A 19,413-nucleotide genomic window follows, 5' to 3' on the forward strand; every position below is an offset into this window, starting at 1 on the left:
GGTTTAGGTTTCCTTTGCTCTAAAGTTTTACCCTGTAAGAAAAACTGCAAGTCAAAAACGTGCTGCAGCACCGACTATCCTGTATTGCTAGCGCTCGATAAGACTGGGCTTTTCTCGAGTCCAGGTTCAAGCATTCAAACCACGTGGGGAGAATTTGCACAATCCTACAATGCCGTTGGTTAGGGAAGTAATGATGACAATTTCGAAGTGTAGCCTGTTTAAAGTTGCTGTGGTGGAGAGCTCTCCGGCAGGGAAGAGGTTCCTGTGCAGTCTGGGCTGCTGCTGCTGTCCGAATGACAACAAAAAGCCTGAGGACCATTTCAGGCTCCACTTCTCTGCCTGGGCTGTTTTTTTCACGTCAGGACAATTTCATTCAAACGGGTTCGCCCGTGTGTGCTGATTTTCCATTTGGCCTCATTCAAAAATCTCAACAGGCTTATAAAATCTGAAATACATGCATTCCAGCAATTCCACTATATTCTAATAGGCGATTTGAACTTTTGTCAAGGAATCAAAGTGGTAGTTTTACGAAACTGGTCTAGTCCTTTGTTAGAAGCGTCGCTTCCTGGAGTGTGTTACTGACGCTGCCCAAAGAGCAAAATAAAAATCATATTTATTTTCATATCGCAGACGTGCTTTTTATCGTGATAGCTTACCACCAGTCTTGACAGTATTTCATGCACACGATTCCTATTTGTAGCGGTGTTTAAAAATCTTATAAGTTTGAAATACAAGACAAAGTGCCGGATGAGCACCGCCTTTCGAGTGCTCTGTTGTCGGATTTGGGGCATTTCTGTCGAAACTGCCGCACAGAGTCTGCTGAAGTTGAAGCACGTTTTGAACATCGGAGGGTTTTCTCTGTACCCGATGTCTTGTTGTACTTGGATTTTGGGGGTTCCTGGGGTGCAGATTTTCCCGTTTGCCTCTCGCATAACATACAGATGGAAGAGACGGCACAGCTCGTTTCTTCAGAGCAGCTGAAGACATAAACTCAGGATGTTTCTACAGTCTGGATAATTCAGTGTTGGTATAGGTCTTCTATTTAATTATTATTATCAAGAAATAATCGTTTTGAAATAAAGCTATGCTAGTGTTGCTTCTAAAACTGCTGCCTCGCAGGTCTTATCTGGATGTTGGTATTGACGGTAGAGTCGCGGTCTTTACTAAAGCCCCATTGAAGAATCGCCTTTGAAATAACTGATTTGAAAATTGATGAGATAAACAAAGCGACTACGACTACGCTTGTTCGGCATGTTATAAAAGCGTATCGGTGGAAAAACTCGAAATACTCCTAATTTCACGGGGATAAAACTGTCTTATTTGACAAAACTTGTCCGTCTCCTTCTTAGAAACAGCGAGTCCGGGAGTGTGTTAATGACACCGAACATAGAGCAAAATAAATCATCAGTTTTAAATAATTCAGAATTCATTCTTATTGGGTTACATGACCGTCAGTCTCGACTGTATTATTTACACCTTGTTTTTATCTTTACTGACGGTTTAAGTACATTTATTTTAGAAATAGACGATGAAGTGCCGGGTGAGCACCGCCTTTCGTGTGCGCTGTTCTTGGACTCTGGGCAATTCTGTCAGAATTATCGTACAGAAAAATCTGTAACTCAACTGCATATTAAAGACCAGGGGGTTTTCTCCGTATTTCGTGTATTTGATCATCGATTCTGTGTATTTGTGAGGATTACGGGGCAGTTTTGTGCGGGGAGAAAACACAAGTGCGAGCGGGCTGTGCGGAGCGGAGCTGCAGCAGCAGCAGCGGTTGAGTCTCCACGGTTCTCATGCGGCCTTGAAGTTCCGCCCTGCGCGTTCAAATGCATGAGATTATTTTAATGACACAAGAGCGATTGGCATTAAAAACCCTTCCGGTACTCTTTATTTTCTTTTCCGAATTCGGGGTTTGGCGGGGAGCGCGCTTAGACACGGACCGCCTGCTGCAGGATCTTTCCCCTTGAACACAAAGGCTCTTTTAAGATCCACCACAAAAATATAAAAGATCAAATATTTCACTGCTGATGTCCTGTACTGTATTGCAATGTGTTACAGTTGAACACGTATAAAATGGGCCCCCCTAATTTCTTAGGTTCTTCGGTTTCCGGCATTCAGGCACCTCGGTTTAGAAGGTGATTAAACATGAATGACGGATTTATTCCTACAGTGATTAAAGTCTTGAGTACAGTTCATAATCCATACACCGTAGTATGTTGTATTTTCTGTTCCGTATGGGGCGTTTTGGTTCAGAAAAGAGCACCTCACATGTGCAATGGATTCTGAATTTGATATCGTTCTTCCTAGATACGTGGGTTCGGTATTGACACATTTCTTAATGCTGTCGGTGTGGTATGGGTTTAGGTTTCCTTTGCTCTACAGTTTTATCCTGTAAGAAAAACTGCCAGTCAAAAACGTGCTGCAGCACCGACTATCCTGTATTGCTAGCGCTCGATAAGACTGGGCTTTTCTCGAGTCCAGGTTCAAGCATTCAAACCACGTGGGGAGTGTTATTCGTGCCTCTCGGCTCTCCGGCAGGAAAGAGGTTAATGTTTCTGCTGCTGCACGAGTAAGAGACGGAGGGATCGTGTCTTAACCAGGTCCGCTTGCATGGTTTCTCCTTTTTATTTTTAGTTTGTGTTTTAACGATTAGAAATGTACAACGGTGTCTAAACCGTGTTATACTGTATGTCTGCATGTATTTAGGCAGTCTGAACTGGAAGATATTGCATAATAACCTCCATTTCTGACCTGAAACAATTCTTATCTTTTTGAAGCGAAACATGGTTCTGATTTTTCTATTGCTGTTTATCTTGAGATGGAGTATGTTTTGAAAATGCAGGATATTGAAGTTTTCTGTGGAATTTCGGTATTACTATTATACGAGTCTTTACTATAGATAACCGAGATGAATAACATAAAAATGTCAAACTGACCCTATGCTGTGAAGGTTCTGCAAAACATTGTAAACTGAACGCAGGTTAAAGGACTGAATTTAATTTGCCAATTTACTGTGCGCCTTGCTGGTTTTAAAATCTGTAGAAATGGTGCAGAGGAAGAGACGAACTCGAAATGCAATTCCGATATTCGAGAAAGGAGCAGTGTTATTATATCGAGAGTAAACTTTTTAAAAAGAAAGATGTTTTAAGATTTGTCTCACGGACATGCATGTGAATGTTGTGAATAGTCCGAAACTATTCTCTTTTTATACATTTCTATATTCCTTAAAACAATTCCCTGTCAGAACGCTACGAAGTTTCTAAAAAGCACGGATTTAATAATATCCAAACCATCAAAAAATATTCTAAACCTCCAGTCATATAAAATGTATTCCCAGGCTGTTTTCACTGGTAAATGTGTTCCTCATGAGGATGATTAGCTCTTGTCCTGCAGCACAGTTCCAGGGTATTACAGTGAGAACAGTGATTATCCTGAGTGTTCCAGCTCACTGTTCCTTGTGGGTATTAGAGGTCAGAGGGCTCTACCCCAGCTCTTAAATGCGTCACACCCATTCATCTGCACTCTTCTCTGCTAGAGTTCTGAGGGCTTTGCCCCAGCGCAGTGTTGAAGATCCCTCTCTGGGGTGGTGTGCCCTGTGGACTTTGCACCCGAGACATTAGTATTTTTTGTGTTAATGTATTTTCCACGTGTTTCTTCTCTTTATTCCTGCTTTCAACACCATCATACGCAAATCTACCCGTGATAATGTGCATATGTTGTGCTCGGGTTCAACTATTTACAAGTATTTACAATTATTTGAGTCCTTTTGGTGGGCATAAATATTTCATTGCTTTGATTTCAGCTTTCCTGGAATTACAACCTTGCATTGAAAACGCCCAAAAAATATATTGCAAATGAAAACAGCAGGCAATTTCTTTCTCCTCTGACATAAGCGCCGGACAACAGTATCAGTTATTGCAAAGCTCCACAGAACAAAACAAAAACATGTTAGTTGCTGGTGAGGGTTTGGAGCACTTCCCACCCCTGTAATACAGAGCCCAGCTGCCCACAGATATCCCCAGTCCTCTCTGGTGTCTGATTTCAACTTTGTAAAGCCAATGCTGTAACCCTGTCTGTAGATGGTACTGTACTTGACCTTCAGTCTATATTGAAAAACTTGGGGGTGATATGTGATTCAAGCTTGACATTCGACCCACAGGTACACCATATTGTCAAAACCTCTTTCTTTCACCTCAGAAATATGGCTTGACTACATCTTATGTGACCGCTAACTGTTGCTGAAAAGCTGATCAACACATTTGTACTTGTGATTTCTGTGCTGTAGATTTTCTCAGAAGAGTCCGGGTAGGGTGAAAAGAAAGAGAGTCCAGCTCTCAGAAGAGTTTGGGCAGGAGGAGAGGGGAGTGTGAGTACAGCTGTGATTTCTGTGCTGTAGTTTTTCTCAGGCGAGTTTGGGAAGGTTGAGAGAAGTGAAAGAGTACTTGTAATTTCTGTGCTGTAGTTGGTCTCAGATGAGTTTTGGGAGGCTTGAGAAGATTATGTCCTGCTGTGATTTCTGTGCAGTAGTTTGTCTCAGAAGAGTTTGGGGAGGGTGATAAGGGTTTGGGTCCAAGTGTAATTTCTGTGCAGTAGTTGGTCTCAGAAGAGTTTGGGGAGGGTGAGAGGGTGTGAGAGTCCAGCTGTGAGATCTGTGCTGTAGTTTTTTCTCAGAGTATGGAGAGGTTGAGAGAGGTGAGATTACAGCTTGATTTCTGAGATTTCTGAGATTTGTATTTTGTCTGAGCCAACAGGTACCAGTCCGCTGAGGTATACATTACTGCACAGAGTGCCAGCAGGTACCAGTCCACTGGGGTATTCATTACTGCACAGAGCACCAACAGGTACCAGTCTGCTGGGGTATACAGTACATTACTGCACAGAACTGCAGCACTGCCAGGTGGGCTAACTGAACCCAGAGCCCCAGTGCTGTGAGGTTGCAATGCTAGCCACTCTACCAGCATGCTGCCCTCTCTATCAGCTCATAATCCTTTCTTTTCCTTCACCCTGACTTCTGAAGTCACAGCTCTGACTGTCTTCGGTAAGACTTCACGTTCCTCCCGGGTGAAGCCGTGTCTCCAGCTCTGTGCAGCGTCGTGACCCAGCGCTGTGTGACAGGTGTGCTGGCAGAGAGCAGAGACCCCTCTCATCTGAAGATCTCATGAAGCAGCCACTTACAGGCCCAGGTAAGACACTGCTTGACAGCTTTATAGCTGCTCATCAATTACCTTAATATCAACACTGGAGCATAATGTTGATTGTGTAATGAGAAGATTCAGCAGAATATATTTAAAGAAAATGGTCAAACCTGTAGATCAGTGGAAGATTTGGGAAAACTTATGTTGGAAAAACCTGACATTTATTTATGCATCCTAAAATTCAAACGCATCAAAAAGGAAGCGGTTCACAGAGTTGTAGGTTGTGTGGAGAGCAAGTAGAGAATCACTTACACATAATCCTGTCCTGCCTGGAAATTCAACAATACAGGAAACCTCTACATTAACCCTTAATAATATAGTGAATTTAAACATGCGATTCCCCGTCTCCCTGGTGTGTTTGGGTAGTTTTGCTTTTGATTACTTGGAAGTAAAGGGTAGATTTATACTAGGTTATCCTTTAGCTGTCAGTAAGACAAAAATCAGAAGAAACTGGGTTTACTGGAAAGCCCACAACATGTGAACAGTGGATCAGTGCTGTGAGGGAGATTTCTGTCAAGAAAAAGAACAGCTTTCTCTCAGGTTACAGGCAGAGAGGTTTAGCAGATACTGGTGAGCCTGGATTGGATTTACAGCCTCACTCAAACCTGATTTCATTTGGTGAAAGAAGATGAACCAGTCTTACGGTGTGGATTACGAGCTGTCAGTTGTGTTTTTACTGACTAGTTAGATTTCCTCCATCTATACTGGCACAGTGTAGAGAGTTAACCACATGGAAACATCATGTCACTGTCAGATGGAGGAGGACAATTGCTGTGTCGCGTTTAGGCCTTATGTGTGTATCCTCTTGTTGGTGAATAAAAAGCCTGAGAATAACCGTTGGAAGTTTTCCGCTGTAATTCCAGGTTTGTGGGAATTCTGCAGTTCTGGGGTGAGTTTCCCGAAAACAATGAATCTTAGAGACTAACGAGCAACTTTACGATGTACGTACGTAATGTACGAGCTACTTTTTCGTGGGTTTCCCAAAACCTCTCTTAATCGATCATTTAACGAGCGAGTATAAAGTACTTCTTTGTTAACCCCTCCCCTGAAGTCACTTAGCAAAAAGCATCACAAGTCGATTGACAAACAATCGATTGACAATACTTTCATTATATGTTGTCGGTTTAGGTCCTTCAGTGTGATGAAATAAAGTTGTGAAAAGGAATATGAAGTAAACATGACATCATAATTTAACAACCATTTAAACGAAAGCGTATAGATAGGCACAAAATGGGACCCTTATTGTTTCTAAGAGAAAATAAAATAAATGACTGATATGCCGTAAAAGAAAACCAAATTTAACTGTGTGGACAGTGTATGCGTCCTGCGAGACGTCTTTGATTTAAAGCAATATTTTTTGTCATGCTGCCATCGTTAAGAATCACAGTGTTTTATGAGAAAATACTGTTGTTATTTAAAGTTGTTGGGTGTGTTGGAACTCCATTTTAATTGGTCTTATTAACATGACATCTGGAAAGATTAACTACTAGGCTTGGCACGTGTCACTCAACAAATACAGGACCTATAATTAAATTTAAAAACAAGTAGGTCTAAGCTTTACCGTCAACAATCATGACAGAACGTAAAACGGCATTCGAACTTAAAATATTGTATCGACCGCGGGTTTCGGTACGGAATGGAGCAGGCGTGGGACTCAGGGAATGGGGTTGAACAACACATTTAATAACTCGAATCGGGAAAGGTACACACACAGGGACAGGGGTTACAGCGCTGCACCTACACTAACATACTGTACACACACACGAAGGGAAGAGACTATATCCCAGCCTCCGTCCCACTACTCTATATATAGTCCGGTAGTCCCCAGGTGCTGTTCTAAGCCCGCCCTGCGTGGCGCTACATTGTAATACATGTTACATGTTTCACGTTCTTTATGGAATTTAAATACAATTTAAACCCCACCCCAAAAGTACCAAAAGAGGGAGTATTATTAAAACATTTGACTTATGAATATGAAATTTACCCAAGATGACTAATAAATTCATTACTGTATAAATAAATGTTCTTTTTTCTAATTTCCTCTTACATAGTACAACAAAATATCAAAATCCTTAATACAAAATCTTAGTATTCTATATTTCCAGAGAATTCCCATGACGTGAATTGAATGTGCTCTGTCTGGCGATCTCTGTCACTAAGGCTGGCGCAAGAGGTAGCCAGTTTAAGAAGCACTTAGTGATTAACGAGTGAGTCGGGGAGCACGTAGATTACGAAGGATTTAACGTTCTACTTTAGTTACGATAGGTTTTGGGAAAATTAACGATCAATCTTAAGAGCAAGTTTACGATGTTCTTAGCGCTACGATGCTTTCGGGAAACTCACCTGTTTCGGGAAACCTGTTCTGTTGGAGGCAACAATACTGATAGGACTACTATAACTTCAGCACTTCACTCAGAGGATTAAAACGTTTGCCTTAAAGACTCACCACGTAATCTAGACGTCATATTAAAGGCTCTTGTTTAATTCTCATGTTAAAACAGTATCGAAAACATGCTTCCTACAGTTAAGAAATATTGCGAAACAAAGGTATTTTCTCTCCACTCAAGACACAGAGAAATTAATACGTGCTCTTGTATACAGCAGGTTAGACTACTGCGATGCCCTACTATCAGGGAGCACCCACCACTCTTTCAACACCTTACAGAGAATTCAGAACACAGCAGCTAGAATTGTTACTAGGAGCAGAAAGTACGACTATATAACCCACATACTTAGCTCTCTTCATTGGCTTCCTGTCAGGTACAGGGCCGACTTCAAAATTCTTCTACTTACTTACAGGGCTCTCCGAGGTCAGGCACCTGTCTATCTAATGGAACTTATTAATGTATACCATCCAAGTCAGCCGTTTAGATCACAGAATGCAGGTCTTCTTCATATTCCACGCATTAACTAAAATACAGTTGGCGGTAAAGCCTTCAGTTACAGGGCCCCTAGCTTCTGGAACAATCTCCCACCCCACATTCAGGATGCTGAGTCGATCTCAGTATTCAAATCCAGACTGAAGACCTATTACTTAAGCCTAGCCTGCTCACACCTTACATTATAGCCTGCTGCAGCCATGGCTGCTGGTGCTGCTGTACATGCCATTGTGTGTCTCTGTGTTGGCCCACCAGGTAGATACATCTGTTCTGACCAGACTATCCTATTCTCCTCCCCATATGTCCAGGCTGGGCACCATCTGAGTTGGATGCTGCATCACTGCTATGGATCAAAGAGGGACATTGTGGATACAGCTATCGCTTAGGAAGATTTTGCTGGTCTACAGAGATCTGCATGGAGTACTGACATACAGAAGACATGATGGATGGACTAATACACTTATTCATTTATTCCTTTTTTTAATTATATAATGTTAACAAAGGGGTTGGGCAGACAGTTATAATAATTGCTTACATTTATATAGCACTTTTCTGGACACTCCTCTCAAAGCGCTTTACAGCGCCAATTCATAGACGGGATTATTAGGAGGCCATGATTGGTAAGGGCCAATGGGAAATTTGGCCAGGAAGCCGGGGTTACACACCTACTCTTTTTGAGAAACGCCCTGGGATTTTTAATGACCACAGAGAGTCAGGACCTCAGTTTTACGTCTCATCCGAAGGACAGCACCTGTTTACAGTATAGTGTCCCCGTCACTATACTGGGGCATTAGGACCCACATGGACCGCAGGATGAGCGCCCCCTGCTGGCCCCACTTACACCTCTTCCAGCAGCAACTTTAGTTTTTCCCAGAAGGTCTCCCATCCAGGTACTGACCAAGCTCACACCTGCTGAGCTTCAGTGGGTTGCCAGTTGTGAGTTGCAGGGTGATATGCTGCTGGCATCATCCAGTTGACCTTGGACCCCTAGAGGTTTCTTTTCTCCTTACTGAGGAGTTTTTGGTTCCTCTCCTCCGTTGTCTTCTGGTCTTTCCTGTTCTGTATTCACAACCTGTACGGTCACTTGCTTTGTTAAGCGCCTTGGGGCAACCTTGTCGCTATATCAAAATAAATTGCATTGAATTGAATTCTGCAAGTCGCTCTTTAAATATCTCGCCTGTGACTTCGCCGGTTTCCCAGCTTACAGTCGGAGGACAGAGGCTGCCCAGGGGTGCAGCTCGGACCCCCAGTCACCACACAGGCCGTGTTCTGCTGCAGTGAGGCCCGAGTCTGCCAGGGGTCAGAGGTCAATAGCCCCGGGGTCTCTCCAGCTCCCTGTGCCCCTGAGATTGGAGCCTTGGAGCTGGAAGACAGCGGGGTCCTGCTCTGGGGTCTGTCTTCACGGGGTCAGGCCCTGCGCTCAGGCCTGGGGGAGCAGTCAGCTGTTGCCCCTCCTCTTGCTGGGGGGGAAGGGGGAGTCTGTTGCCTCGATAGTTCATTCTGGCTTCACTTGCAGGTCACCTGACCCTCTTATCCCTGACCCAACGCCCCTCAGTTCGGTTGCCTGTTGCTGTGCTGATCGCTGTCTGAGGATCAAAATGCCGCCTGCCTCCCAACCCCTGCAGCACCCCCAGGCCCCAGAGAGGGTCCTGATGAAGCCCTTCCTTCCTCTCTGACCCCCCAGCTCCTCTCTCTGTGGTCGGGCCTTACCTCCCAGAGTGATGCCCTCTCCTCCCACAGGGGCTGGTGACCCACCGTCTCAGCTGAACTGCTGCCCCTATTCCTGCAAGTTGTGGTGGCAGTTTTATCTGGGTGAAGGAAGAGTCACAGTGCCAACAGAGCACCAGCTGACGTCACACACGAGCCCAGAACTGTGGGAATAAGTGAACTGGGGTTTCAGTTTGAGCTCTTTATTAACTGAGCACTGGTTTTGTATTTTCAAGTTCCAAGAAGGAGAAGAGACTCAGTTGTCCTGTGGGTCGCAGCTCTGCAGGAAGCGCAGAAGAGTCTGGTCAGGGTTCAGGGGTGATCGCTCTGCTGAGGTGTTTCCTGCAGGTTGAGACAGTAGACACAGCCCCAGTCCTCCAGCTCCTGCGTCTGGGACTCCAGTCTCCTCTCAGGAAGCTGCAGGAGAGACTCTCCCCAGGGGAGACCTGCTGCAGCCAGGGGCAGATGTCAGACCCTGCGGAAAAAAGTTTACTCCCATTACTTAAGAAAAGCTTTTTTTGTAATAATGAAACAGACATTTCCCTATGTGAGAAACCACAGCCCTCGAGTTTCTGGCAACTGCTTTGTTCCTCCTCTCCCAGGGGCTCAGGGAGGACAGGAGCTGGTCTCTTCTGCTCCTGTCCTCCAGGAGGTTCAGCTCTCCAAGGGCTCCTCTCCCCACTGGCAGAGGGATGGAGGCCACAGCTCTCTCAGCGCTGCTCCCCTTCTGATCCAGAGCTCAGACACTCCTACTGCCAGACCTGAGGGCTTTAAGAAAACGGATCTGAGGGCTGTAGGCAGCCACTGTCATACAGTGCTGAACTGCATTCATTCACCTTGTTGATTAACAGTACATTTCAATTGTTGATTCTGTACTCAACCTGCCAACTGTAGGAGTTCTTTCCGCACTGAAGTAGCAGGTGTTGGTCATGAAACAGCTCCAGCCAGAACATCTGCCCTGGGGACGAGTGGAGAAGCAGCAGGAAGGTCAACAGTTCCTCCCCCAGCTAGTCCCTGGGAGCAGCTCTTCCCTGGGGAGGCTGAGCCCCCTCTGCTTGGCCAGGAGAAGCCTCTGGGACACCCTCTGCTGGGCTGGCAGCTCTGGCCTCTGCAGATGCTGTCCTCTCCTTCTCCAGGGGCACTGGGCAGGACCCCACTGGGCCTCTGGGGCACCCTCCTCTCTGGGACACAGATATACTCCCACACTGCTTCTAGACACTGGGCTCTGAATTCCCCACTGCACTGGAGACCCTGGGCTCACAGCAGACTCCTTCCTCTCCCCCTGCTGATCCTGACCTGGGACAGTCCAGCCCCACCTGCTCTGGGCAGGACCTGAGCTCAGGGTCCCGCAGGCTGGAGCCAGTCCTGTACAGAGCACCAGCAGCTCAAATCAAATCAAAGTTTATCAAATACACAACAATATGACATGCAGCAGTAGTTGCTGACAATGAAATGTATTTTTCTGCAAGCTCACAAGAATTACAAGAATCACAAAAATTCACAAAAACACAAAAATCACAAAATTGAGGTTACATTTTTTAAATTGAATAAAACTAAATGTGAGTAGAGCTGTTATGTGTCCATGGTGTATGCAATATATACATGTAGTGCAGTTATGCTGAATAAAGTGAGAATTGTGTGTCCATGTACTCATTACAGGTGATCTGCTAAAGGAGCTGCAGGTTGGCTATTTAGCAGTCTTATTGCCTGGAGGTAGAAGCTGTTCCGTAGTCTGTTGGACTTGGACCGAATGCTTTGGTACCATTTACCGGATGCTAGGAGGGAAAACAGTTTGTGACTGGGATGGCTGGGGTCCTTGAGAATGGACCTGGCTTTCTTCAGACATCTAGCTGAGTAGATCTCCTGGATGCCTGGTAGCTCACAGCTGGTGATAAGCTGCGCCGACTTCACCACCCTCTGCAATACTTTGCGATCCCGGGCGGAGCAGCTCCCATACCAGGCAGTGATGCAACCAGTCAGGATGCTCTCAATAGTGCACCTGTAGAAGTTGGCCTGGATATGTGATGGCATGCCGAACTTCTTTAGCCTGCGGAGAAAGAACAGGCTGCCGTGCTGTCTTGACCATGGTGTTGGTGTGGTGGGTCCAGGTTAAATCCTCTGAGATGTTAACTCCCAGGAACTTAAAGCTGCTGACCCTCTCCACTGCAGTCCCATTGACGTAAATAGGTGTGTGGTTTCCTCCCTGATGTTTCCTATAGTCCACAATCATCTCCTTAGTCTTACTGATGTTCAGAGAGAAGTTGTTCTCCTGGCACCATACTGCCAGGGTTTCAACCTCCTCCCTGTATGCAGACTCCTCACCATCTGCCACACCAGCTGGGCTCCTGGTTTATAAAAGACCTCCACACTAGTCCCACCAGCAGCAGGGAGACTGGGCAACAGCCCGACACTCACCTGCAGGGCTCCTGTCTCCTCCCTCTCAGACAGGCTGAGCTCCAGCACACTGCTGGCTTGACTCCCTCTCCTGAGCCCCTGTGGGTCAGCTGTCCAGCCACAGGGCTCCAGGCTGCAGCACTTCACATGACCACTAGAGGCACTGTCCCACTGCCACCATCACAAAGGGAAGATCATGGCTCCAGAAAAAGACAAACCTGTGAAACCAAAAGGACAATAAAAGACACATTTACAAGCTTAAACAAGACAAACACAAATAACAATAACACCAAAAGGCTTTCACTAAAGAGCATAAGACCAACAACTGCTCCTTCTAACCATGACCTGTCTATCCCAAATCTCAATGCTATTCATTCCTGAGCATCTGACACAGATTTTATACAGCTCAATCCCATGTGAAAATCCTCCCAGTCCAATCAGCCCTTCAGACAATCAGCATCTGCAGGTGCAGTTCTTGACACTGGAGAGTCTGAGTCCTGTTCTGCAAGCCTGCAGTGGTGCCACACTGTGGTCAGTCCTGTCTCAGGGCAGCCTGACAGAGAAGGACTGCAGGAGGAATATTGTCATATTCTCACAGAGGGAGATCAGCAGGGACTCAAGGAGGCAAAGACAGACAAGGGATTCGTTACACAATGATCTTACTGAGTGTTTTCAGACAGGAGCTGTATCCTGTTACAGCTGAAATGAGACATAGGGTTTTTGACAGATGTACAGAGGGGTTTAGACACAATAATCAATACAGGATCAAATACAAAAGGATCAATACATCCTTCAGCAAACTGTGGGATGAAAGTGAGTGTTAGAGAGGCCACAGACCTCCAGCGTTTTACCCTGATCTGTAAAACATCAGGGATTTAAAATCATAGCTGGAAAGTGACAGATCTCTGATCCAGACAGATCAATAGACACACGTGTGACAGACAGTGACAGATTCTCCAGGACTGTGTGAAATAAGTCAGACAAACTGTTCTCTACTGTGGTAGAGAAGCACAGTTAACAGAATAGTGGCTGAAAAATCTGCAGGCAAACTGCTGAGGAAAACAAGTTCATTTCCAGCCACAGAGTCAGTGTGTCAGAACCAGCAGGTGATGGGGGAAGAAATAAAACTGATCTGAAGACAAAGAGAAGAACACAGAAACTGACAAACTGACACTAGAGTAAAACATTTGTGATGAGAACATGATTTCAGTCAACACACTGCACTGAGCCTGTTAGCTTGATGAAAAGATGTGTTCAGGAAGATCAGAGAGAGAGACAGGTGTTCAGGCACCTTCAGCACAACATCCCACTGAGGCTCATTGAGAGCTGTTGAGAGTGTCAGTCTGAGACTCTTGGCCTGGAGCTGGTGTCTGTTGTGTCACTGAGGCTCAGGGCCAGGAGCTGGACTGGATACAGATGACATCACGGTCAGTGGAGCACAGCTGGAAACTGAAAAGGGCTTCATTAAAACAGCCTCCATAGACACTTATAGCAGTGTCTGCGCCTGGCGGCCACACTGTAAAATGTCACCTTCTGACATCGCTTTTCACAGTGTTACTGCAACTTTAAACGTCGACATTTGAACTGATTGGAGTAGTTCAGGTGGGTAGCCGCGTCAGGATGCGTAAACTGCAAAGGAACAAGTAATAGGTTTATTTCCTGATGAAAAGAGAAGAAAGAAAACAACGTTTCGGCCGAGGAGCCTTCTTACAGTGTGAGCTGTGTGAGGTGTGCTCCAGTGTAGCAGACAGACAGTATCACAGTGCTCCAGTGCAGCAGACAGACAGTATCACAGTATTACAGTAAAGCAGACAGACTGTATCACAGTGTACATTGCAGCAGACAGACAGTATTACAGTGCAGCAGGCAGCATCACAGTGTTACACTAAAACAGCAGACAGTATTACAGTGTTACAGTACAGCAGACAGATAGTATCACAGTGTACAGTGTAACAGACAGTGTCACAGTGTTACAATGCAGAAAACAGATTCACAGTGTTCCAGTGTAGCAGACAAACAGTGTCACAATGTTCCAGTGCAGCAGATAGACTTTATCACAGTGTACAGTGCAGCAGACAGAGAATCACAGTGTTCCAGTGTAGCAGACATTTTACAGTGTTACATTAAAGCAGAGAGAATCACAGTATTAGAGTACAGCAGACAGACAGTATCACAGTGTTCCAGTGCAGCACACAGACAGAATAACAGTGTTGCAGTGTAGCAGACAGACAGTATCACAGTGTTAGAGAGCAGCAGACAGTACAACAATGTCACAGTAAGGCAGACAGACAGTATCACAGTGGTCCAGTGCAGCAGACAGTATCACAGCGTTACAGTACAGCAGACAGACAGTATCAGTTTCACAGTGCAGCAGATAGTATCACAGTGTTCCAGTGCAGCAGACAGACAGTATCACGGTGTTATAGTGCAGCAGATAGTATCACAGTGTACAGTGCAGTAGACAGACAGTATCACAGTGTTACATTGCAGCAGACAAAATCACTGTGATCCAGTGTAGAGGAAAGACAGCATTACAGTGCAGCAGACAGTATCACAGAGTTACAGTGCAGCAGACATAAAGTATCAAAGTGTTCCAATGCAGCAGATATACAGTATCACAGTGTTATAGTGTATCACACAGACATTATCACAGTGTTATAGTGCAGTAGACAGTATCACAGTGTTCCAGTGTAGCAGACAGACAATATTGCAGTGCAGCAGAGATTATCACAGTGTTATAGTGCAGCAGACAGTATCACAGTGCCCCAGTGTAACAGACAGTATCACGGTGTTACAGTGCAGCAAACAGACAGTATCACAGTGTTCCAGCGCAGCAGATAATATCACAGCGTACAGTGCAGTAGACAGTATCACAGTGTTACAGTGCTGCAGCAGACAGTATTACTGTGTTACAGGGCAGCAGACAGACAGTATCACAGTGTAACATTGCAGAAGACAGACAGATAGTATCACAATGGCCCAGTGCATCAGACAGACTGTATCACAGTGTTACAGAGTAGCAGACATTTTACAGTGTTACAGTAAAGCAGACAGTATCACAATATTAGAGTACAGCAGACAGGCACTATCACAGTGTTACAGTGCAGCAGACAAAATCACTGTGATCCAGTGTAGAGGAAAGACAGCATTACAGTGCAGCAGACAGTATCACAGAGTTACATTGCAGCAGTTATGCAGTCACAGTGTTCTAGTGCAGCAGACAGACAGTATCAAAGTTCCAGTGCAGCAGACAGTATTACAGTGTTACAGTGTTACACAGATGCAGACAGACAGTATCACAGTACTCCAGTGCAGCAGACAGACAGTATCAAAGTTCCAGTGCAGCAGACAGTATCACAGTGTTCCAGTGTAGCAGACAGACAATATTGCAGTGCAGCAGAGACAATAACAGTGTTATAGTGCAGCAGACAGTATCACAGTGTTCCAGTGCAGCAAACAGACAATATTGCAGTGCAGCAGACAGTATAACAGTGATATAGTGCTGCAGACAGTATCATAGTGTTATAGTGCAGCAGACAGTATTACAGTGTTACAGTGTTACACAGATGCAGACAGACAGTATCACAGTACTCCAGTGCAGGAGACAGACAGCATCACAGTGTACAGTGCAACAGACAGTGTCACAGTGTTACAATTCAGCAGACAGTCAGTATCACAGTGTTCCAGTGCAGCAGATATATAGTATCACAGTATTACAGTGCAGCAGACAGTATCACAGTGTTCCAGTGTAGCAGACATTTTACAGTGTTACAGTAAGCAGACAGTATTACAGTTACATTAAAGCATACAGACAGTATCACAGTTTTTCAGTTCAACATACAATATCACAGTGTACAGTGCAGCAGTCAGTATCACAGTGTTCAAGTGCAGCAGAAATACAGTATCACAGTGTTACACTGCAGCAAACAGTCAGTATCACAGTGTTCCAGTGCAGAAGCCTGACAGTGCCGCAGTGTTCCAGTGCAGCAGACAGACAGTATCAAAGTGTTACAGTGCAGGAGACAGACAGCATCACAGTGTACAGTGCAGCAGACAGATAGTATCTCAGTGTATAGTGCAACAGACAGTGTCACAATGTTAAAATTCAGCAGACAGTATCACAGTGCTACAGTGCAGCAGACAGTCAGTATCAGAGTGTTCCAGTGCAGAAGACAGACAGTATCACAGTGTTCCAGTGCAGCAGACAGACAGTATCACAGTGTTCCAGTGCAGCAGACAGACAGCATCACAGTGTGCAGTGCAGCAGAGAGATAGTATCACAGTGTATAGTGTAACAGAGTTTCACAGTGTACAGTGCAGCAGACAGATAGTATCACAGTGTATAGTGCAACAGACAGTGCCAGAGTGTTCCAGTGCAGCAGATATACAGTATCACAGTGTTACAGAGTAGCAGACAGACAGTATCACAGTTTTACAGTGCAGCAGACAGATTGTATCACAGTGTACAGTGCAACAGACAGTGTCACAGTATAACAATGCAGCAGACAGTATCACAGTGTTCCAGTGCAGCAGACAGTATCACAGTGTGCAGTGCATCATGCAGACAGTATCACAGTGTTCCAGTGTTGCTGACACTTTCACAGTGTTACAGTGCAGCAGACAGACAGTACCACAGTGTTCCATTTAAAAGACAGACAGTATCACAGTGTTCCAGTGTAAAAGACAGTATCAAAATTCTGCAGTGTAGCAGACAGACAGTTTCACAGTGTTCCAGTGTCGGAGGCAGCTGTGGGGGGTCTGTACTCAATGTGGGGGGATCCTGGCTGTGCTGGAATACCTCCACTGTCCTGGTATGTTAGTGAATTTGATTCAGCATAGGTCACATCTTCAGCCATGGTGTCCCACTGTCTCAACGTCTTTAAAATGTATCTTTCTCGTCACGCTGGACTGCCTCTCTGCACAGAGACAGAGGAAGTATACTGAATGAGGAAGAGTCAGAAGGAGGAGTTGTCTACGTTCCTGTTTTTTTCTCAAAATGGCCTCCTCAAAGAGACGTACACAGAATCTGAAAAACTGACCTCGAGTAAAACATTTGTGATGTGAACATGATTTCAGTCAGCACACTGCACTGAGCCTGTTAGCTTGATGAAAAGACGTGTTCAGGAAGATCATTGAGTGGGACAAGTGTTCAGGCACCCTCAGCACAACATCCCACTGAGGCTCATTCTGAGATGGTGAGAGTGTCAGTCTGAGGCTCTTGACCTGGAGCTGGTGTCTGCTGTGTCACTGAGGCTCAGGGCCAGGAGCTGGACTGGACACAGATGACATCGCGGTCAGTGGAGCACAGCTGGAAACTGAAAAGGGCTTCATTAAAACAGCCTCCATAGACACTTATAGCAGTGTCTCCGCCTGGCGGCCACACTGTGAAATGTCACCTTCTGACATCGTTTTTCACAGTGTTACTGCAATTTTAAATGTCGACATTTGAACCGATTGTAGTAGTTCAGGTGGGTAGCCGAATCAGCATGCGTTGGCTGCAAAGGAACAAGTAATAGGTTTATTCCCTGCTGAAAAGAGAAGAAAGAAAACACAACGTTTCGGCTGTCGAGCCTTCTTCAGGTGTGTGCTGAACGTTGTGTTTTCCTTCTTGTATATTAAACTGATTGTTCACTTAATCCTTTAACATTTAAATGTGTATCCTAGAATATTTTTTCAAGGCTACTAGATATAAGTTATGTTTCGGAGTCCTGTAAAAAAAAAAAAGTTTGACGAGTATTATACTAAATGATAATGTAAATTCTATTGTAAAGCATGTTATTAACGTGTTTAGGAGTCAAAACTGTCATTATTGTGACTCGTCCTTCAAAAATACAATTTACGTTTGAATATGTGGACTTCGGAGATGTTAAAGTGAAAACGTAAGAAAGCCCGCAGTGTCAGTGATTTCGAAATAAAATGAAGCCTATTGATCGGGCTACAGCAGGGGGTGTCGATTCCGATAACTGTCCGCCAGCGGCGGTGGTGATACACGAGTCTATGGAGGGCTGGTTTACAGTGCAGTAGTGAGGGTCTGGTGTGTATTAAACACCCGGGTCATGTGACTGGGGTCTGTACTCGCTTGTTTATGAATAAGATCCACAGCAATCAGATCATTGGATTGAGCCTAGCGATGTCGCGATTGGTCAGTGGGAGTTATTGCTGATTGACAGTAGGTTTTCCCAATTATAGACGAGACTCGGTCCAGTTGCCCAATAAACTCCGAGATTCAGGAGAGGGGCGGGAATTTTAAATGTGTTCTTGTTCCTCTGCGTTTAAGAAACAGTAAGGATTTATTATTTAGCCAGAAGTAACATTTAATCGGTGTCGCTTTTCTTTGTGAAAAATCCGAGGCGGCTTTTTGTGCTTTAGCTGTAAACTGTTGCGGTTTGTCTCGTATTTTGTTCGTCTGAGCACATGAAATCACGGCGCTAAATTACACGAGTTGCTGTGGAAACTTTATTTCTTCTTCAGACACGTTGAGCCTCAGTGAACGTGAACTTTCGTGCAGATGAATTTGATGATGAAGAAGACGATGATGGTGAGACCCTCGTGCGTCTTCTAACTGTTACTGGAGAAACAAGACTGAAGCTCAGACCTTTCCAAAGGCTGAGTCCCTGAGCTGTGAGGATCATGAGGACCAGCTGGACAGTCCACTGTCCACTCCACAGCCCTGAGGAAGGAGGTAGGCAGGACAAGAGCTCGTCTTTAACAGAAGCTGTGAGAACTGAGGGTAGATTTTACTTTATTTATGTGTTCTCATCGTACATTTTATGAATGGGCTCTTGTTGTGTTAAATGTGCTGTGTATTGTGTTGTGTCTTTTACCTGTCTACAAAAACACTTTCCCCTCTGGGACAATAAAGTAAGTAAGAGGTGTCCAGTCCTGGAGGGGTCAGTGTGTGTCTGCAGCAGGGCTCTCCAGTCCTGGTCCTGGAGGGGTCAGTGTGTCTGCAGCAGGGCTGTCCAGTCCTGGTCCTGGAGGGGTCAGTGTGTGTCAGCAGCAGGGCTGTCCAGTCCTGGTCCTGGAGGGGTCAGTATGTGTCTGCAGCAGGGCTGTCCAGTCCTGGTCCTGGAGGGGTCAGTGTCTGCAGATGATCCAGGTGGTTTTGATCAGCAGCAGCTGAAGAGCTGGGAAAAGGTGTTTGTTTGGTCCAGTTAAACCAGTAACCAGCAGGTTTAGCTCCAGTCTCTCTCCTCTGTAGCTCTATACTGTGTCCATGAGAGATCTAGAAGACAGAG

The sequence above is a fragment of the Lepisosteus platostomus genome, chromosome 25 (genome assembly GCF_059453375.1).
Source record: "Lepisosteus platostomus isolate fLepPlt1 chromosome 25, fLepPlt1.hap1, whole genome shotgun sequence".
In the NCBI taxonomy this organism is placed as follows: domain Eukaryota; kingdom Metazoa; phylum Chordata; class Actinopteri; order Semionotiformes; family Lepisosteidae; genus Lepisosteus; species Lepisosteus platostomus.